The sequence below is a fragment of the Rhinoderma darwinii genome, chromosome 4, assembly GCF_050947455.1.
Source record: "Rhinoderma darwinii isolate aRhiDar2 chromosome 4, aRhiDar2.hap1, whole genome shotgun sequence".
Taxonomy (NCBI): Eukaryota; Metazoa; Chordata; class Amphibia; order Anura; family Rhinodermatidae; genus Rhinoderma; species Rhinoderma darwinii.
The window spans coordinates 230083536-230106059 of NC_134690.1; the positions used below are offsets into that span (position 1 = coordinate 230083536).

The 22524-nt window shown below is 41.2% G+C and overlaps 1 long non-coding RNA gene across 1 annotated transcript; it reads left to right on the forward strand.

Annotated features, from left to right (window-relative positions):
* Positions 1-2097: 2097 nt before the first annotated feature.
* LOC142761033 (uncharacterized) lies at positions 2098-22101 on the forward strand. Its single transcript, XR_012883483.1, has 3 exons — positions 2098-2202; positions 5536-5663; positions 21729-22101. It is a non-coding gene; the product is annotated as an uncharacterized LOC142761033 (long non-coding RNA).
* The last annotated feature ends 423 nt before the right edge of the window (positions 22102-22524 follow it).

Below are 22524 nucleotides of genomic sequence, written 5' to 3' on the forward strand. Positions count from 1 at the left end.
GATTATAGGGCTTGCACGGGTTGTAGCTGTGGTATGACAGTGTTAGTGTCACTTTACACAGTGAAATGTAAGAAGATCTGAAAAACATTTCTCTAAGATTAGGATCTGCTATACAACTATCTTTTAAATTTGGGCTTAGTCTTCTTAGAAGTAAAGATCAAAAATATATAAAATTCACTAGTCACCCAGTCTGACAACTGTAATCCTCAATAGATAATATTAAACATTTATAGCAAACATAATTCTAACAATGTAGGTGTACTGACTAAGAACATTTGACAGCATTATTATGTTATTTATGTAGCATTAGTATACTCACTGTACATGGAAAGTATTCATTACATTGGTGCTAAAGTCTAATAGGATATACCTAAGAAACCAATCCTGATATAAAGACACAAAGTATGTGATAATGCACAGAAGGAGTCGACTGCAACAAATGTTGCAAAGTCTTTAACCTATGGTCCCTCAACATATAATATTAATTGGTCCGGGGCAACCATTGTATGTTGCATGTTGAAACCATAACTCTATGGAAAACTGGTAACTGGTTCCGAAGCCCCCAAAATGTCCACCCGAAACAATCAAAAAAGGTGGATTGAAGACAAATAAGCACAACAATACAAACAAAGCATGTATTGTAAGTACAGTGGTCCCTCAAGTTACACTATTAATTGTTTCCAGGGCGACGATTGTAAGTTGAAAATATTGTAACTTGAGACCATAATGCTATGGAAAACTAGGAATTGGTTCCAAAGCCCCCAAAATGTCAACCACAGATAAGGAAAAAAAGATGACTTAGCAGATAACTAATACAGATAAAGCAAGTTCTCACATATAAAGGTCAAAATATTGTAGCTGCTAGAAGGTGCAAATCACTTTCTACGATGAGGACAGGAGCTTCTTCAGGAACTGTACAGTACTCTGTGTACCAGAAATATAACATGGAGCCGCCCTCACCTGGTGTCCAAAGGAGCAACTCATTCTGGTGCAGGTAAAGAGAAGTACACGACATGTAGTACTGTACTGTAGAGAGGCGCTACTAAACAGCCAATCAGGGCATGCACTGCATTACAATAGGTGTTTTACCAGTAAAATGCCCATGATGATTGGCTGGATCTTCCAGTCAATCACACGAGCCCGAGATCCAGACCTTTTGTGGCATTGTATGTGGAATATGGTTTCAAGTTACAATGGCCCAGGAAATACCGTTGTATGTTGAAAATATTGTAGTTTGAGGCCATTGTAACTTGAGGTAATCTAAAGAAGAGAGCAAAAAACACGGCGCCACATGGTGCAGATCACAAAACCATACGGTACAAGCAGGACACAGACAAGATGATAACTGCTAACCTTTAGGAGTTTGGCAAAGGCGGGCACACCTCTGGTAGAAGATAACAGTATAAGATGTGATGGAGCTGCAGCTAGGTTCAAAGGCCGGTCCCCTGAGAGGAAGAACCGCTATGATAAAAGGTCAATTATGTAGAAAAAAAGAACCACAGTGTAGCGCTGCTACTATCAAGAAGGGACCATAAAGTAATGATAATCATGGCTTTTTTGTAAAGGCTACGCGTTTCAACGCCAAACAGGCGTCTTCATCAGGCCAAGTAGAAGGAAAACTAAAATAAGAGACTTATATAGTGCTTGACAGCATGTTCAAAAACGATTTGTCATGCAAAAAAAATGCCAAACCAGAGGTCAGGGAATCTCAATGACGTAATGAGGGGTCAGATAAATGTAAATAAACCATAGATTTGAAAATACATTGCAAAAGATCAAGAAACAGTTAAGATCGAAACATACATGAAGTAAATAGTAATAATCAAACAAGTAAAATAATGACAAAAATATCTGAGAATAAACGTAGATAGAAAAAAATAAAAAATAAACTTTCCTTTTAAAAAATGAATGAAGATAACCCCAGACGTTGACTGAAATCAAACTATAATGCAATCACGGCTACCTGCATCAGAACCACGGTAAGAATTACTGTGGTTTTGATGGAGGTTGCCGTGATTGAATGAACACTACCACCTCCCTTGCATCCCTCAGACAGGATGTGTTTGTTTGCTTTTGTTCCCTTGTCGGCCACCGTAGTTCGGCATTTAGTTGACTGGTGTTGCTATGACGCCAGGGACACTCTTCTGAACGTCTGCCTGTGTTTCCCCCGTAGCCCCCTGTAAACAATGCCCACAACTAGCGGTGAGTTCACACATTTATTAATCTTAATTTATATATATATATATATATATATATATATATATATATATATATATATATATATATATATATATATGCCCATACTTTTGTATACATGGTTTTATTGTCTTTTGTACAGACCAATGTGTTATAGTTTGATTTCAGTCAACGTCTGGGGGTTATCTTCATAAATTTTTTTAAAAGGAAAGTTTATTTTATTTATTTTTCTATCTACGTTTATTCTCAGATATTTTTGTCATTAATTTACTTGCTTGATTATTACTATTTACTTCATGTATTTTTCAATCTTAACTGTTTCTTGATCTTTTGTAATGCATTTTCAAGTTTATGGTTTGTTTACATTTATCTGACCCCTCATTACGTCATTGAGATTCTCTGACCTCTGGTTTGGCTTTTTTTTGCATAACAAATCGTTTTTGAACATTCTGTCAAGCACTATATCAGACCTCATGCACCCGACTGTATCCGCAAATACGGACTGTAAATACGGTTCCGTATTGCTTTAGGCCTCATGCACACGAATGTAGTCATGTGCACAGCCGTGATTTTCGGGTCGGCCGGCCGCGGATTTTCAACGTACCAGTTTCTGCAGAATAGTATCTGCAAATACAGTCCGTAGTGCATCCGTATATACAGATCCGCAAAAAAAAATAAAAATAATAAATAAAAATAAAAAAGAGGCCTGGTTAATGGGAAATCCCCTTTGTGTCGCTTAACAACACTTCGGTATTTGCTGACACACCTCCGTAGTCAATTGCGGTCCGCAAAAACGGTGGATTCTTACGGTCGTGTGTGCATGGGGCCTAAGGCCCCATGCACACAAACGTGCTTTTGTGGCCGCAATTCCCCCGAAAATCCATGGGAGAATTGCGCCACCATTCATTTCTATGGGCCCATGCACACGACGGTCCGTGCATGCCCCAGGAGCCTGGACCGCAGAAAGAATGGACATGTCTTATTACAACTGTGTTCTGCGGTCCGGGCTCATAGAAAATAATGGACGCGACCATGTGCACGGCCCGCGATTTGCTGGCGGCTCGTGGCTGACACTCCACGGCTGGGCGACCCGAAAATCACAGCGTGACTTAAATAAGTAATAAAAAGAAAATTAAATAGTATGTACAGTTAGTGTAGTGAAGCCTTTTTGTAAATATAAACTTGTATGTTTAAAAACTCTGGGAGAAAAATTGTTTAATACCTTCATACAAAATATATTATATGGGGAAATGTAGCACAGTCAATTTTAAAAAGTCACGAAAAGTTCTGGATAAATATAAAATCACGGAGTGGATTATTCCACATAATTATTCCACATCTGCTGCAGAACTTTTTTTTTTTTAAGAGGAAGCAGGAGCTTCTGCTTCTTTAAAACGAGTTCTCCTGTAGTAGCTACATGTGAGCATTCAATCCAGGGCCGCTCTTATGTAACTTCCTCTTCATGTGCCAGAGGTAAGTATAGGTGGCAGAACTTGTGACAGAAGTGGCGCGCACCAGATTGTTTGTTTTGCAAGAGATCAGGTCTATGTATTGCCACTCATCTTTATAGAATTGTCGTGTTCTGATGTCCTAACGCACCATTTATACAACTTTGGAGAATAGAAAATTATATTGATGTAAAGAATGTAATAATTCTCTAATTTGGAGTTAAATGACCTGTAATTTCTGGTAATCCAGCACAGAGAAAAATAGTCCCAATGCTGAATTTTTTAGGAGTTCCTAACACTGGGACCCTCACCTATCGGAAGAACGGGGCTCTGCTGACCCCTGTTCATCGATTCCTGTCCATCACATTCACCATACACTTTAAGGGTATGTTCACATGCAGTGTTTTCAGGCGTATTTTGGGGCGTTTACGCCTGAAAAAAACAGAAGCTGAACGCCTACAAACATCTACCCATTGAAATCAATGGGGAAAACCGAATTTAATTCAAACGGGTCGTCTTTTTACACTGGTTTTAAAAAACAGAGAGTAAAAAGACGCTCCGTAAAAAGAAGTAGCATGTCCCTTTTTGAGGCGTTTTTTGAGCCTCAAAAGAAGCTCAAAATTAAAAGAAGCTTCATTTTCAGCTTCAAAAACGCCTTAAAATCAGAGGCTGTTTTCTCTGAAAACAGCGCCGTAATTTTCAGGCGTGTGGACATACCCTTAGGCCGGATTCACACGAGCGTGTGCATTTTGCACGCGCCTAAATTCCGTGTGTCATCAGCATATGATGCGTGGCTGCGTGATTTTCGCGCAGCCGCCATCATTATGACACTCTGTTTTTATGTTTGTAAACAGAAAAAGCACGTGGTGCTTTTCTGTTTTCATTCATTCATTTTACTACTGTAGCACGCATCACGCGCGTCACACGGAAGTGCTTCCGTGTGCCGAGCGCGATTTGCACGCACCCATTGAAGTCAATGCTGTGCGAAGCACGGCCAAATATAGGACATGTCGTGCATTTCACGCAGCGGACATATGCTGCGTGAAATTCACTGACAGTCTGAACGGACCCATTCATTAACATAGGTCCGTGCGATGCGCGCAGCACGGACGTATTATACGTTCGTCTGAATAAGCCCTAATAGAGAGGTTCCATAACACCCATAGATTTCAATGGAGAGCACGTGCATGGACAAGTCTTCATTGAAGCGTATGGAGAATGTGGTGGCCAGGAAATGGCAAACAGGAGCAGTGGATCCTCCATTCTCCCGATAGATGTCAGCGCTTCCCTTTTATTACCCAGTATATGCAGAGGTAAGGGTATGTTCACACGGCCAAATTTCAGACGTATACGAGGCGTATTATGCCTCGTTTTACGTCTGAAAATAGGGCTACAATACGTCGGCAAACATCTGCCCATTCATTTGAATGGGTTTGCCGACGTACTGTGCAGACGACCTGTTATTTACGAGTCGTCATTTGACAGCTGTCAAACGACGACCCGTAAATTTACTGCCTCGGCAAAGAAGTGCAGGGCACTTCTTTGCCACGTATTTGAGCCGTTCTTCATTGAAATCAATGAAGCACGGCTCAAGGTTTACGAGCGTCTCAGACGCCTCGTAAATTACGAGGAGGAGCTTTTACGTGTGAAACGAGGCAGCTGTTAACAGTCTGTCTTTTCACACGTAACTGCCTCTCAGCGTGTGAACATACCCTAAGGAAAGAGTATGAATTTGTTTAAATTGTGATTTATACAACTTCAACTAAATCCCTAAATGAACCTATAGGGACATGCTGTGTACGAATATGCATGCAGGGATTGCTCTCAATACATATCCTGTTCATATTCTCTTATATAAACTTCACCAAGTTGTTGTTTTTTTTAAATCTAGCACCAGCATTCATGTCATCTGAAACATTCCATTATAACCAAGAAATATGGGATCCTCTGCAGTATTTGCCATCAGCAGAAGCAAAATCACACATCCAAGGAGAGAGGAGACTCCAGAGGCCTAAAACGGTGAGAACGCGTACGATCCTCTGGCCTAGTGGTTTGATGCAGAAATCTAGTCAATGGTTATTGCAGCCAGCGTGAAGTACCGTATTTTTCGGACTATAAGACGCACCCAGGTTTTAGACAACAGAAAATTAGGAAGAAATTTCATATTTTACTTCTTTTACAAAGAAAAAACTTTTGGTTAAAAAAAATAATTTGTTCAGTTTCATCACATTCTGAAAGCCATAACTTATATTTTTCCAGCATTTAAGTGGTGTGAGGGTTTATTTTTTGCGGGATGAGCTGTAGTTTTTATTAGCACCATTTTTAGGGTACATACAATTTTTTTATCACTTTTTATTTAATTCTTTTTAGCGCTATGGTGATCAAAAGACAACGATTCTGGGGTTTTAAATGTATTTTATTTTTTTTACACCGTTCACTGTGTGAGTCAAATAATGCTATATTGTAATAGTTTGACTTTTATGGATGCAGTGATACCAATTTTTTTATTATTTATTTATTTTTACATTGTGCTTGGGGAAAAATGGGAAAAGGTTTTTTTTTAACTTTGAATTTTTTTTTTACACTCCTGAAAATTATTATTTATTTTTTTTACACATTTTATTAGTTCCCCTAGGGGACTTGAACCAGCGATCATTAGATCGCTGGTACAATACACTGCAATACATGGATGAGTTATGGAAACAGCTTAACTCGGTGAGCTATGCCGTTTCTGTAACTCCCATAGTAGTGAATGGCAGTTACAGAAGCAGCGTAGCATGCTACACTGTTTCCCCAACTACTATTCAGTACTATGGGAGTTTCGGAAACTGCGTAGCTCTGCGAGTTACGCTGTTTCCGTAACTCGACCATGTAAGCAGGAAGTGGCCGGAAGACAGCCTGACATCTATGATATACAGTGAAGGAAATAAGTATTTGATCCCTTGCTGATTTTGTAAGTTTGCCCACTGTCAAAGACATGAACAGTCTAGAATTTTTAGGCTAGGTTAATTTTACCAGTGAGAGATAGATTATATATAAAAAAAACAAAAAACTGAAAATCACATTGTCAAAATTATATATATTTATTTGCATTGTGCACAGAGAAATAAGTATTTGATCCCTTTGGCAAACAAGACTTAATACTTGGTGGCTAAACCCTTGTTGGCAAGCACAGCAGTCAGACGTTTTTTGTAGTTGATGATGATGTTTGCACACGTTAGATGGAATTTTGGCCCACTCCTCTTTGCAGATCATCTGTAAATCATTAAGATTTCGAGGCTGTCGCTTGGCAACACGGATCTTCAGCTCCCTCCATAAGTTTTCGATGGGATTAAGGTCTGGAGACTGGCTACGCCACTCCATGACCTTAATGTGCTTCTTTTTGAGCCACTCCTTTGTTGCCTTGGCTGTATGTTTCGGGTCATTGTCGTGCTGGAAGACCCAGCCACGAGCCATTTTTAATGTCCTGGTGGAGGGAAGGAGGTTGTCACTCAGGATTTGACGGTACATGGCTCCATCCATTCTCCCATTGATGCAGTGAAGTAGTCCTGTGCCCTTAGCAGAGAAACATCCCCACAACATAATGTTTCCACCTCCATGCTTGACAGTGGGGACGGTGTTCTTTGGGTCATAGGCAGCATTTCTCTTCCTCCAAACACGGTGAGTTGAGTTAATGCCAAAGAGCTAAATTTTAGTCTCATCTGACCACAGCACCTTCTCCCAATCACTCTCAGAATCATCCAGATGTTCATTTGTAAACTTCAGACGGGCCTGTACATGTGCCTTCTTGAGCAGGGGGACCTTGCGGGCACTGCAGGATTTTAATCCATTACGGCGTAATGTGTTACCAATGGTTTTCTTGGTGACTGTGGTCCCAGCTGCCTTGAGATCATTAACAAGTTCCCCCCGTGTAGTTTTTGGCTGAGCTCTCACCTTCCTCAGGATCAAGGACACCCCACGAGGTGAGATTTTGCATGGAGCCCCAGATCGATGTCGATTGACAGTCATTTTGTATGTCTTCCATTTTCTTACTATTGCACCAACAGTTGTCTCCTTCTCACCCAGCGTCTTACTTATGGTTTTGTAGCCCATTCCAGCCTTGTGCAGGTCTATGATCTTGTCCCTGACATCCTTAGAAAGCTCTTTGGTCTTGCCCATGTTGTAGAGGTTAGAGTCAGACTGATTAATTGAGTCTGTGGACAGGAGTCTTTTATACAGGTGACCATTTAAGACAGCTGTCTTTAATGCAGGCAGCAAGTTGATTTGGAGCGTGTAACTGGTCTGGAGGAGGCTGAACTCTTAGGCTGGGTTCACACGACCTATTTTCAGACGTAAACGAGGCGTATTATGCCTCGTTTTACGTCTGAAAATAGGGCTACAATACGTCGGCAAACATCTGCCCATTCATTTGAATGGGTTTGCCGATGTACTGTGCAGACGACCTGTTATTTACGAGTCGTCGTTTGACAGCTGTCAAACGACGACGCGTAAAAATACAGCCTCGTCAAAAGAAGTGCAGGACACTTCTTTGGACGTTTTTGGAGCTGTTTTCTCATAGACTCCAATGAAAACAGCTCCAAAAACGGACGTAAAAAACGCCGCGAAAACGGCCGCGAAAAATGCGAGTTGGTCAAAAAACGTCTGAGGGTATGTGCACACGTAGTGACCAAAAACGTCTGAAAATCCAGAGCTGTTTTCAAGAGAAAACAGACCCTGCTTTTCAGATGTTTTTTGACCAACTCGCATTTTTCGCGGCGTTTTTCGCGCCGTTTTCGCGGCGTTTTTTACGTCCGTTTTTGGAGCTGTTTTCATTGGAGTCTATGAGAAAACAGCTCCAAAAACGTCCAAAGAAGTGTCCTGCACTTCTTTTGACGAGGCTGTATTTTTACGCGTCGTCGTTTGACAGCTGTCAAACGACGACGCGTAAATAACAGGTCGTCTGCACAGTACATCGGCAAACCCATTCAAATGAATGGGCAGATGTTTGCCGACGTATTGTAGCCCTATTTTCAGACGTAAAACGAGGCATAATACGCCTCGTTTACGTCTGAAAATAGGTCGTGTGAACCCAGCCTGAAAAGCAGGGTCTGTTTTCCCTTGAAAACAGCTCTGGATTTTCAGACGTTTTTGGTCACTACGTGTGCACATACCCTTAGGCTGGGTTCACACGACCTATTTTCAGACGTAATACTTATTTCTCTGTGCACAATGCAAATAAATATATATAATTTTGACAATGTGATTTTCTTTTTTTTTTAAATATATAATCTATCTCTCACTGGTAAAATTAACCTAGCCTAAAAATTCTAGACTGTTCATGACTTTGACAGTGGGCAAACTTACAAAATCAGCAAGAGATCAAATACTTATTTCCTTCACTGTATACTGTGGATATGTCATAAATGTCCTTCATGGGAAAACCACTATAAATGCAGCGGTCGCTAATGACCGCGGCATTTAACTAGTCAAACGGCCAGGAACAGCGCCATCACTGTTCCTGTCCGTAAGTGCAGAATGTCAGAAGCTGGCATCTGCAGTGTATGGAGCGGACTCAGTATCATCCCCTCCGCGCTCCATGATGTGCCGACACATCACTGGTCGGGAAGGGGTTAAGTAAGGAGCGGTCAGGGTACCCGGGTGCCCTGACTGCCGACTATAAGACGCAGGGACTTTTTAGCAAGATTTATTCTTGCTAAAAATTGCGTCTTATAGTCCGAAAAATACGGTAAAACAACCATAGTTCTGCTATATTTATTATAAAGCATACGGAGGGATAATGTTTTAACAGTTTGAAATTTTAGCCGTCCCAGTATTCATTGATGTAGATAGTTATGAGTCTTGTATTGTCTGCAGTTTTATGTAAAATGCTAATTGTAACTTCACTTTGTCGTACACAATTAGAACTGCCTATAACATGTCTTTACAGTACTAGTCAAAAGTTTGAACACACCTTTTCCAATCCATGGTTTTTCTTCTTTTTTTTTTCCTACATTGTAGATTCATATTGAAGCAATGATAACTATAAAGGTACACATATGGAATTACCATATTTTTCAGACTTTAAGACGCACCTGACTATAAGGGCTAGTTTACACTGAATATTTTGGCACTGTTTTTGACGCTGCAACCGCGTCGTAAACAGCGCCAAAAAATGCCTGAAATCGCCTCCCATTTATTTCAATGGGAGGCGGAGACATTTTTCCGCGAGCTGTAAAAAATGCTTGCGGGACAAAAAAGCGACATGACCTTTCCGTCTCATGGCATTTCCGTCTCTGATCTCCCATTGACATCAATGGGACGCAGAGATTGTGTTTTTCGCGTTGGTTTTTGCCCACAGCGTTCAACGGCCATGTGCGAGTAAAGCGCCGCTTAAAACGCGGCAAATGTTCTGCCAGCAGGTCAAAATCTGCCTCAAAATTCCTGAAGACATTTTGAGGCAAATCTTTCCGCCTGCAAAAAACTCTGTGTGACGCACCCAGGTTTTATACAACAGAAAATAGGAAAAAATTATTTCATATTTTACTACATTTACAAATAGAAAAATATTTGTTAAAAAAAAAAATTTGTTTCATTTCACCACATTCTGAGAGCCATCGGGGTATGTCAACATGGCTTATTTTCAGTAAAAATACGCGGAGGCTGAACGCCTCCAAACATCTGCCCATTGATTTCGTTCCCATGGGGTGTTTTTTTACGCACCATTTGTCCGTAAAAAAGAAGCGCACGTCACTTCTTGAGCCGTTTTTGGAGCCATTTTTCATTGTCTCAATAGAAAAACAGCTCCAAAAACGGCCGTAAAAAAACGCATCAAAAAACGCTTGATACATTAAAAAACGGCTGAAAATCAGAGGCTGTTTTCCCTTGAAAACCGCTCCGTATTTTACAGCAGTTTTTAGTTTGCTGTGTGAACATACCCTAACAGTTTCATTTATTTTTCATCGATTGAGCGGTGTGAGGGCTTATTTTTTGCGGGACGAGCTGTAGTTTTTATTGGCACTATTTTTTGGTATATACTAATTTTTGACCACTTTTTATTTAATTTTTGCTTTACATTACACCGTTCACCATGCAAGTTAAATAATGGTATACTGTTACTGTAATAGTTCAGACTTTTACGGACGCAGCGATACCAATTTTTTTTTTTTACATTTTGCTTGGGGAAAAATGGGAAAAGGGGGGTTTTTGGAACTTTTAATTTTTTTTTACACTTTCATTAGTTACCCTTGAGGACTTGAACCAGTGATCGCTGGTACAATACACTGCAATTAGTCATTTTTATAGACTTCTGTTAAGCCCTGCCGGAGACATGGCTTAGCAGAAGCGGACAGAAGGCAGACATGGGGCCTTCATTAGGCCCCCGGGCAGCCATGACAACCATCGGCGCTATTGACCGTGGCATGGGGTTTTCCCATGAGGGACATTTATGACATATCCATAGGATATGTCATAAATGTCAGATAGATGTGGGTCCCACCTCTGATGCCGTTTGCGTAACTCCCATAGAACTGAATAGTAGTTACGGAAACAGCATAGCTTGCATGCTATGCTGCTTCTGTAACTGCCATTCACTACAATGGGAGTTACAGAAACAGCGTAGCTCAGCGAGCTACGTTGTTTACGTAACTACTATTCAATTCTATGGGAGTTACCGAAAAAGCGTAGCTCAGCGAATTACGTTGTTTCCGTAAAGCTCCTGACCATGTAATCAGCAAATGGCCGTGAGGCAGCGTGAGCACATATAGCTAGAACGGCGTTTAGGCGACCCCGTTCTAGAGATAGATGTGGGTCCCAGAGGTGGGACCTGCATCTATCTGACATTTATGACCTATCCAGTGGATAGGTCATAAATGTCCCTCATGGGAAAACCCCTTCAACTTGTTAAACGGCAGATCGGCGCTGCAATGTAGATTACAGTAACGTTTTTTTTTTTCAAAAACGAGCATTTTTGGCCAAATTATGACCATTTTTATATTTATGCAAATGAGCCTTTAAGTACAACTGGGCGTGTTTAACCCCTTCCCTCTTTGGCCGCTTTTGACCTTCCTGACAGAGCCTCATTTTTCAAATCGGACATGTTTCACTTTATGTGGTAATAACTCCGGAATGCTTTTACCTATCCAAGTGATTCTGAGACTGTTTTCTCGTGACACATTGGACTTTATGTTACTGGCAAAATTTGCCCGATACATTCAGTATTTAATTGTGAAAAACACCAAAATTTTGCGAAAAATTGCGAAAATTTGCATTTTTCTCAATTTAAATGTATCTGCTTGTAAGACAGGCAGTTATACCACACAAAAATGTTGCTAACTAACATCCCCCATATGTCTACTTTAGATTGGCATCGTTTTTTGAACATCATTTTATTTTTCTAGGACGTTACAAGGCTTAGAACTTTAGCAGCAATTTCTCACATTTTCAAGAAAATTTCAAAATGCTATTTTTACAGGGGCCAGTTCAGTTGTGAAGTGGCTTTGAGGTCCTTAGATATTAGAAACCCCCAATAAGTCACCCCATTTTAAAAACTGCACCCCTCAAAGTATTCAAAACAGCATTTAGGAAGTTTCTTAACCCTTTAGACATTGCGCAGGAATTAAGGCAAAGTAGAGGTGAAATTTACAAAGTTCATTATTTTTTTCCAGAAATTCATTTTGAATCCATTTTTTTTGTACCACAGAATGTTTTACCCAAGAAATGCAACTCAATATTTATTGCCCAGGTTCTGCAGTTTTAGGAAATATCCCACAAGTGTGCTACTGGACTGAAGCACCGGCCTCAGAAGCAAAGGAGCACCTGGTGGATTTTGGGTCTCCTTTTTATTAGAATATATTTTAGGCACCATGTCAGCTTTGAACAGGTCTTGTGGAACTAAAACAGTGGAAACCCCCCAAAAGTGACCCCATTTGGGAAACTACACCCCTCGAGGAATTTATCTAGGGGTGTAGCAAGCATTTTGACCGGCCAGTTTTTTTGCAAAAATTTTTGGAACTAGGCCATGAAAATGAAAATCTACATTTTTTCAAATAAAATGTAGGTTTAGCAAATTTTTTTTCATTTCCAAAAGAACTAAAGTAGAAAAAGCACCACAACATTTGTAGAGCAATTTCTCCCGAGTAAAACAATACCCCACATGTGGTAATAAACGGTTGTTTGGACACACGGCAGGGCTTAGAAGGGAAAGAGCGTCATTTGGCTTTTGGAACTCAAATTTAGCAGGAATGGTTTGCGGAGGCCACGTCGCATGTGCAAAGCTCCTGAGAGGACAAAACAGTGGAAACCCCCAACAAGTGACCCCATTTTGGAAACTACACCCCATGAGGAAATTATCTAGGAGTACAGTGAGCAGTTTGACCCCACAGGTGTTTTACAGAACTTATTGGAAGTAGGCCGTAAAAATGAAAATCTACATTTTTTTCAAATAAAATGTAGGTTTAGGTATTTTTTTTTCATTTCCACAAGGACTGAAGGAGAAAAAGCACCATAAAATTAGTAAAGCAACTTCTCCCGAGTAAAACAATACCCCACATGTGGTCACAAACATCTGTTTGGACACACAGTAGGGCTCAGAATGGAGGGAGCACCATTTGGATTTTGGAATGGTTTCTGGGTGTCATGTCATATTTGCTGAGCCCCTGTAGTACTAGTACAGTGGAAACACCCCAAAAGTGACTCCATTTTGGAAACTGCACCCCCTGAGGAATCATCTAGGGGTATAGTGAAAATGTTGATCCCAAAGGTTTTTTGCTGAATTAATTAGAATTAAGCCATGAAAATGAAAAAAAATTTTTTTTTCCAACAAGATGTAGTTTTAGATACACATTTTTCATTTTTACAAGGAATAGAGAAGAAAAAGCACCACAACATTTGTAAAGAAATTTCTCCCAAGTACGGTAACACCCCATATATGGTTATAATCAGCTGTTTACATATATGGGAGCATGCAGAAGAAAAGGAGCGGTATTTATCTTTTGGAGCGTAGATTTTGCTGGAATGGTTTGCGGACGCCATGTTGCATTTGCAAAACCCCTGATGTACCAAACAAAAGTGACCCCGTTTTAGAAACTACACCCCTAAAGGCATTTATCAAGGGGTGTAGTGAGAATTTAGACATCACAGGTGTTTTTCAGAAATGAATACGCAGTGGATGGTGCAAAGTGAAAATTGCAATTTTTCCACTGATCTGCCCATTCACCGCACAAGATGTTGTGCCCCTAGAGAATCTTACCCCATAAATTGTTAAGCGGGTTCTCCCGGGTATGGTAATGCCATACTTGTGGCCATAAATTGCTGTTTGGGCACGCTGTAGGGCTAAGAAGGAATAGACCGCCATTTTGAGCATGGATTTTGCTTGGTACTAGTTCTGTTTGGGGTTTTGCTGGTATTTCAGTTTATAATGTGGTGGCATATGTAATCTGTGTGGAGTATATCAGGGGTATATGTAATCTGTATGGAGTACATCAGGGCATAATAAGAGGGTATACCAATGGGGTAAATAATACAATTCTCCATAGATGTGTGTTACGATGTGAAGCGATCCGTTATGCACAGGCCGGTGTCACACTAATAAACGGTTTTCTTTCTTATCCCCCTTCTGTAACGCTCTGCACCTTTTGGGGACATTTTCTCCTTCGTAGTTTGGAAAATATTGCTGGGAAAGTTTTGCGCTGGTATAATACGGGCACCCTCGCTTCCAGCGGATGTGCTATGTCCCTTCCCTTTCCTAGTTCCTAAATACTAGGGCCCTGAAACTGAAGGAATGTTCCCCTCCGGCCTGCGCATTGAGATGTTTTTTCATCACCGCATTACTAGTGCCGTAACTTTTTTATTTTTCAGTTGATTGAGCGGTGTGCGGGCTTGTTTTTTGCGAGACGGGCTGTAGATTTTATTGGTATCATTTTAGAACACATACGACTTTTTGATCACTTTTTATTTCATTTTTTGGTAAAGGAAATTACCAAAAACAAGCAATTCTGGAATCGTTTTTTATTGGTTTTTTTTATCGGCATCCACAGTGTGCCCTAAATTACATGTTAGCTTTATTCTGCGGGTCGATACGATTATGGCGATACCAAATTCATATAGTTTTTTTTATGTATTGCAGCTTTTGCACAATAAAATCACTTTTTTTTTTTAAATCATTTGTTTTCTGTGTCGCCATAGTCTAAAACCCATAACTTTTTTATTTTTGCTTGGACAAAGCGGTGTCAGGGATTATTTTTTGCGGGACGGATTGTCGTTTTTATTAGTACTATTTTGGAGTAAATGTGACTTTTTGATCACTTTTTATAGCATTTTTTGGAAGGAGATGTGACCTAAAAACAAAGATTCTGGCGTTTTTCATGTATTTTTTTTACGGCGTTCACCGTGCGGGATAAATTACATAATAGTTTTGTAGTTTGGGTCGTTACGGACGCGACGATACCAATTATGTATAGTTTTTTTAATTTTTACGGTTTTTCCCATAATAAAAGACTTACTATGGGAAAAAAGTCAGTTTAGCTTTATTTTTATTTGAAATGTGTGTTTTTATTGTTTTACCACATTTTTATTAACTTTTTTTTACTTTTCTGACTTGTCCCACTAGGGGACATGAGGGCCTGATGCCCCGATCGCTACTCTAATACACTGCACTACATACGAAGTGCAGTGTATTAGCGCTGTCAGTTATTCACTGACAGCAAGCCTATGAGGACACGCCGCAGGCGGGTCCTCATCGGCTCCCGTACAAGGCAGACTCGGACGCCATTTTCTGGCGTCCGATTGCCACAGCAACCCAGCGATTGCATCACTGGGTTGCCGGTAGGGTGAAAACCTATCAGATGCTGCGCTCTATTGAGAGCAGCATCTGAGGGGTTAATCTGCCGGATCGGAGAGTAGCTCCGGTCCTGGCAGTTACAGGAGGGTGCCAGCTGTATAATACAGCTGTCACCCCGCGGTGATGGTGCCGGCTCTGCTTCTGAGCCCGCACAATCACTGCGCCGTACATGTACGGCGCTTTGCGGGAAGCACCTCCCGACAGCACCGTACATGTACGGCGCATGTCGGGAAGGGGTTAAAGTTAAGTACAAGTGGGCTTGTATTGTGTGTGTAACATCTGGGCGTTTTTACTTGTTTTACTAGCTGGGCGTTGTGAATAGAAGTGTATGATGCTGACGAATCAGCATCATCCACTTCTCTTCGTTAACACCCAGCTTCTGGCAGTGCACAGACACACAGCGTGTTCTCGAGAGCTCACGCTGTGACGTCACTTCCTGCCCCAGGTCCTGCATCGTGTCGGACGAGCGAGGACACATCGGCACCAGGCGACAGAGGCTACATCGACTTACCTGCAAACGCCGATGTACTTAAGAAAGGCTCATTTGCATAAATATAAAAATGGTCATAACTTGGCCAAAAATGTTCGTTTTTGAAAAAATACAAAACTTTACTGTAATCTACATTGCAGCGCCGATCTGCTGCAATACGAGATAGGGGTTTGAAAATCTGGTGACAGAGCCTCTTTAAGGTACAAAAATTAAGGTAAGTAGTAAACAAAAAAAGTGTTAAACCAGAACATGTTTTATATTTTACATTCTTCAAAGTAACCCCCTTTTGCTTTGATGACAGGTTTGGACACTCTTGGCATTCTCTGTGGTAGTCACCTGGAATGGTTTTCCAACAATCTTGAAGGAGTTCCCAGAGGTGCTAAGCACTTGTTGCCTGCTTTTCCTTCACTCTGTGGTCCAACTCATCCCATACCATCCCAATTGAGTTTGGGTCCTGAGATTGTGGAGGCCATGTCATATGACACAGCACTCCATCACTCTCCTCCTTGGTCAAATAGGCCTTACATAGCCTGGAGATGTTTTGGGGGTCATTGCCCTGTTGAAGAGGGTTTACAGAGTATAATTTCAGTATTTGCAGATGATACTATCCTCCGTAAAGTAATCAACACAAAGGAGGATATTGTAATACTATAGAGGGATTTTGGGAAGCTGGAGGTTTTGAGCAGAGGAATGAAAAATTAAGTTTATTATTGATAAATGTAAGGGACAAAGGAAACAAATAGATGCTCATGACCAGAACATAGTTTTGCCTCTATACAAGTCACCATTCAGACCACACATGGAATATTGTATACAATCTTGGGCACCGGTGTATAAAAAGGACATGGCTTAACTAGAACGGATGCAAAAAAGAGCGACCAAGGTAATTAAGTGAATAGGTGGATTGCAGTGCCAAGAAAGGCTATCAAACTTGGGGCTATTCAGTTTAGAAAAAAGACGGCTTAGGGGCGATCTAATTGCAATGTACAAATATATAATTGGACAGCACAGAGATCTTTCTAATAATCTTTTACACATAGGCCTGTAACAATGACAAGGGGGCAACCTCTACCTCTAGAGGAAAGAAGGTTTCACCATCATCACAGACAGGTTTCTTCAGTGGCAGTTTAAGTAGACAATAGTCCCTGGGCTGTTCCACAAACTTGGGCCCCCGTTCCCCACCGCCGCTCTGCCATGTCTATAGTGAACACCACCTTTTTGTGTAAGCATTGACAAATGGGTGTTACGATTCCCCTTGTCAAAGGGCTGTGTCCCTACATACTGACAGTCTCCAACCATCGCTGACAGTATCACACTGTGTAGGGACACTTCCTCTTGACAATGGGAATGGTAACACACATTTGTCTATTAGTCCTGGTTACACAGAGATATGTAGAATACAAGGATTACCTGCAACAGAAATGTCAGGAGAGGTGACAGATCCCCTATAGAGCCAGTGACTCACAAGTGACATCTTCTCTGATGGGAGCCGTTTTCTTTTCTTCTCCATCTGCCGTAGGCCGTTATGGCGACTTCTCCTGATGAGACATGCCCATCACTTCTGCAGCCATTTCCAGCCTCTATAGAAACACACAAATTTAGACACCAAGGCCCAGGACCATACATTAAAGGGGTTGTCCGAGCACGGACAGTTTTTTATACTGATGACCTATCGATGTGCCTGGACAACCCTTTTACTCAGATTAATACATTTGGACCCCAGACTAGATCATAGAATACATACAGACCCCAGACCTTCTAAACTATTGCAGTCCCCAGACCAGACCCCCTAAACAAATACAGACTCCAGAACAAGCACCCTGAATAAATACAGACCTCAGACCAGACACTTACATAGAGACCCCAGACCTGACCCCCGATACGAATAATGACTGCAGACCTGACTCCCTTAATAGACCCCAGACTAGACCCCCTAAACTAATACAGGCCCCTAAATAAAGACCCCTAAACTACAGACCCCATAAACTAATACAGATCACAGCCCTAAATACAGACCCCAGACCAGACCCCCTAAATACAGACACCAGGCCTTAAACTAATTCAGATCCTCCCTAAATACAGACCCCAGACCTGACCCCTACACTAATAGTGACCAAAAGATCTGACTCCCTTAAGCAATACAGACCCCAGACCAGACCCGCTATTCTAATACAGACCCCAGACCAGACCCCTAAACTAATACAGACCCTAGAACAGGCCCCCTAAATAGACCTTATAAATGAATACAGACCCCAAACTAATACAGACCCCCTAAATATCAACCACAGACCCCTTAAACTAACACAGACCCCTAAATATACAGACCCTAAACCCCTTAAACTAATAGACACCAAACCTCCTGAATACAGTCCCCAAACCAGGCCCCCTAAATACAAACCCCACAGCAGACCCCCTAAATACAGACCCCACAGCAGACCCCCTAAATACGGTCCCCCTAAACAAATCAATCACCTTATACTTACATAGCAGCTCACCTCAGTCTTCTCTGTGGAATTTTGCTGCTGCTGCTCAAAGGCCTGCGGTCACGTGACCAGCAGGTCTCTAAGCAGTAGTGAGAACTTCAGAGATAAGGTCATGTGACCTTATGTCTAAAGGTCCTTTTGCAGGACATACACAATGCAGTTTCGTCACGGTTTTTGCCGCGATTCGCAGCTAAATCGCGGCAAAAACGCGACAAAACTAAAATGTACTTTGGGCGGCCATGGGAGCCTCAGGCCCCGGGCGGCTGCCCAAAACGCCCTATGATAATCCGCCATTGGGTTTCTTTACTGTGAGAGCATTGATACTATAGAACGCTCTGCCACAGGATATTGTGATGGTTGATTCTTTGAACAAGTTCAAGAAGGGCCTGGATGCCTTTCTTTAAAAATATAATATTACAAGTTAGGAGTATTAGATTCTGGAGATGGGAGGTCGATCCAGGGATTTATTCTGATTGCCATATTTTTAGTGGGGGGGGGGGGGATTTTTCCACTAATGAGGCAATTGGCATCAACCTCATGGGGGCTTTACCTTCCTCCAAATTAACTCAGTAGGGTTATAGGTTGGACTTGATGGACCTATGTCTCTTTTCAACCTTATCAACTATGTAACTATGGTTCCACTAAGCACAAACCAGATGGGATGGCATGTCATTGCAGAATGCTGTGGTAGCCATGCTGGTTAAGTGTTCCTTGAATGTTGAATAAATTACCAACAGTGTCGGCAGCAAAGCACCCCCACCATCACACCTCCTCCTCCATGCTGCACGGTGGAAACCACACATGTAAAAACCATCCGCTCACCTTTTCTGCATCCCACAAAGACATGGTTGGAACTAAACAGCCCAAATTTTGACTCATCAGACCAAAGTACAGATTTCCACTGTTCTAACTTCCATTCCTTGTGTTTCTTGGCACAAGCAATTCTCTTCTTCTTATTCCTCAGCAGTGGCTATTCGACTATAAGGGTCTGATTCTCACAGTCTCCTCTGAACAGTTGATGTTGAGATGTGTCTGGTACTTGATCTCTGTGAAGCACTTATGTGGCTCTAATCCGAGATGCTGTTCATTTGGGATTTCGGAGGCTGGTAATTCTAATGAACTTCTCTGCAGCAGAGGTAATGATTGGTCTAACTTTCCTGGGGCGGTTCTCATCAGAGCCAGTTTCATCATAGCGTTTGATGGTTTTCATGGCTGCACTTGAGGATATCTTCAGTTCTTAACATCTTCTGGATTAACTGACCTTCATGTCTTAGGCGAAATTCACACAAACGTGTGCGTTTTGCGCACACAAAAAAACGCTGCATTTTTTTGCATGTTGCAGTTCCATGTGTCTTAAGTGTTTGCTGCGTGATTTTCACATATACCATCCTTATGACACGCGGTTTTGAGGTTTAGAAAAAGAAATGAAGGTGGTGGTGGTGGTTTGATTTTTTTCCCTTAATTTCATGATCTACTGTTGGGCGAATCACGCACAGCACACGTAAGTGCGTCCGTGTGCTGCGCGTGATTTTCACGCACCCATTGACTTCAATGGGTGGGTGATGCGCAAAACACGCTCAACTATAGGACATGTTGTGAGTTTTACGCAGTGGACACATGCTGCGGGTGTTGTCTGTATTTTACAGCAGACACCTGGGACTAACAGCCGAGAGCAGCGATCGTGCGGTTCCTGGCTGTTTAACCCCTCAAATGTCACAGTCAATTGCGACCGCAGCATCTGAGGCGTTGAAAAGAGGGAGACGGCCCACTCCGACAGCTCATCGCCCCCCACACAGTGGGATCGGGGGGGGGGTAATGATGGTTATTATGGCAGCCCAGGGGCCTAATGAAATCCCACAGGACTACCTTCACTCTGCCTCATTTTTTACAGAAGCCTGTAAAAATGACAATATACTACAATACGTTAGTATTGCAGTATATTGAACTAGCAATCTAACGATCGCTGGTTCAAGTCCCCTAGGGGGGACTAATAAAGTGTGTAAAAAAATAAATTAAAAAAAAAAGTGAAAAATATATAGATCTATTAAAAGTTTAAAAAAAACCTTTTCCTATTTCCCCCCTAAAGTAATGTAAAAAATAAAAAGTAAACAAAATTGGTATCGCTGCGTCTGTAAAAGTCTGAAGTATTAAAATAGTGTTAATTAATGCGCACGGTAAACGCCATAAAAAAATAATATGTAAACCGCCTATATCGCTGTTTTTTGGTAAACTTCGCTCTCAAAAAAAAAAAGTCATAAAAAAGTTCTACGTACCAAAAAAATGGTACTGATAAAAACTACAGCTCATCCCGCAAAAAATAAGCCCTTATACAGCTCAATCAGTGAAAAAATAAAAGTTATGGCTCTTAGACTGTGGCGACAAAACTTTTTATTTTAACAAAGCTTATTATCAATAAAAAAAACTAAATTAATTTGGTATCACCGTAATCGTATGGAGCCACAGAATAGAGAGACGGTGTGGTTTTTAACCGCACTGTGAAAGACGTAAAAACGAAACCCAAAAAACAATTGAGGAATCAGTTTTTTCGAACTTCAGCACGCAAATAAAAAAAAATTCAGTTTCCCAGTACATTATATGGAACTATAAATGGTACCAAAAGAAACTACAACTCCTCCCGCAAAAAATAAGCCCTCATACCACTCTATTGACCGAAAAATAAAAAAAAGTTATGGCTCTTGGAATGCGGGGAGTGAAAAATCAAAAAATGGCTTAGTCCCAAAGGGGTTAAACACTTCTTTACTATTTAATTCCATATGTGTTCCTTTATAGTGATCATTGCTTCAATATGAATCTACAATGTAGGAAAAAAAAAAGAAGAAAAACCATGGATTGGAAAAGGTGTGTTCAAACTTTTGACTAGTACTGTAAAGACATGTTATAGGCAGTTCTAATTGTGTACGACAAAGTGAAGTTACAATTAGCATTTTACATAAAACTGTGCAGACAATAAAAGATTCATAACTAGCTACAACATCAATGAATATTGGGACTACCTCACAAGGCTGATTGAGAGAAAGCAAAGAGTGTGCAAAGCTGCCATCAAAGCAAAAGGGGGCTACTTTGAAGAATCTAAAATATAAAACATTTAACACTTTTTGTTTACCACTTAATTCCATATGTGTTCCTTCAAAATTATCATGTCTTCAATATGAATCTGCAATGTAGGGAAAAATAAAATAAAAATTTAAGAATAGGTGTGTCCAAGTTTGTCTGGTACTGTATGTTGTAAGCATTTATGGTGCAGTGAACTCATGGCCCTTACATTCACTTTCCAGGTACCCAGTAGATGCAGAGCACCTGAACAGACAGCCAGCCCATCACAAGCAATCCTCACCCAGCTTCATGAGCTAAGACTTCGTACTAAGTAATCTCACTTTTTCCCCAAAAAATAATGTATCCACTATAATCTGAAGCTAGTCCACATTGGCATATGCATCACAACTAGTGCAGAGAAATATTGCACAAGCTGCCCAAATTCACCAGTCGGGTGCTTTCACTTTCTAGCTGACACTAGATTAGTTGCAGTGGGCTGCAATATTCCTTAGCACTAGTGGTCATAAATAAACCCTAGTGGTACAGTTTATAGACCCTAGCTCAACAACTCAAAGACAAAAGGTTATGGAGCAGTTAACATGTAGTCATAGGAGAGCGCAAATAAAAAACTAAAACGAAAAAAAAAAAACAATGAGTGTTGTCTGTGACTTTATAATGTTACACCCCTCGTGATAAATGTCTTCCAAGCTAGATCCTTGAAACACCGAATTGAAGTGTTGGAAACTGTCAAATGTTTAGCTACACTTTGAAGAAATATGATAGTGACATGTCAGAAGTTTGGATTGGTGGGGGTCCGAGCACTGATCCACCCCACCAAAATCGCTAGAACGAAGCAGCTGAAGCGTTCGTGTGAGCGCTCAGCCGCTTCGAGTCTGTTCGGCTTTTGGAAAGCCGATGTATCGGGAGTACGGGCTCATAAACTTTATATTGAGCCCGTACTCCGATACATTTATTTCCAGAAAAAGCCGAAGACACGAAGCGGCTGAGCGCTCACACGAGCGCTACAGCTGCTTCGTT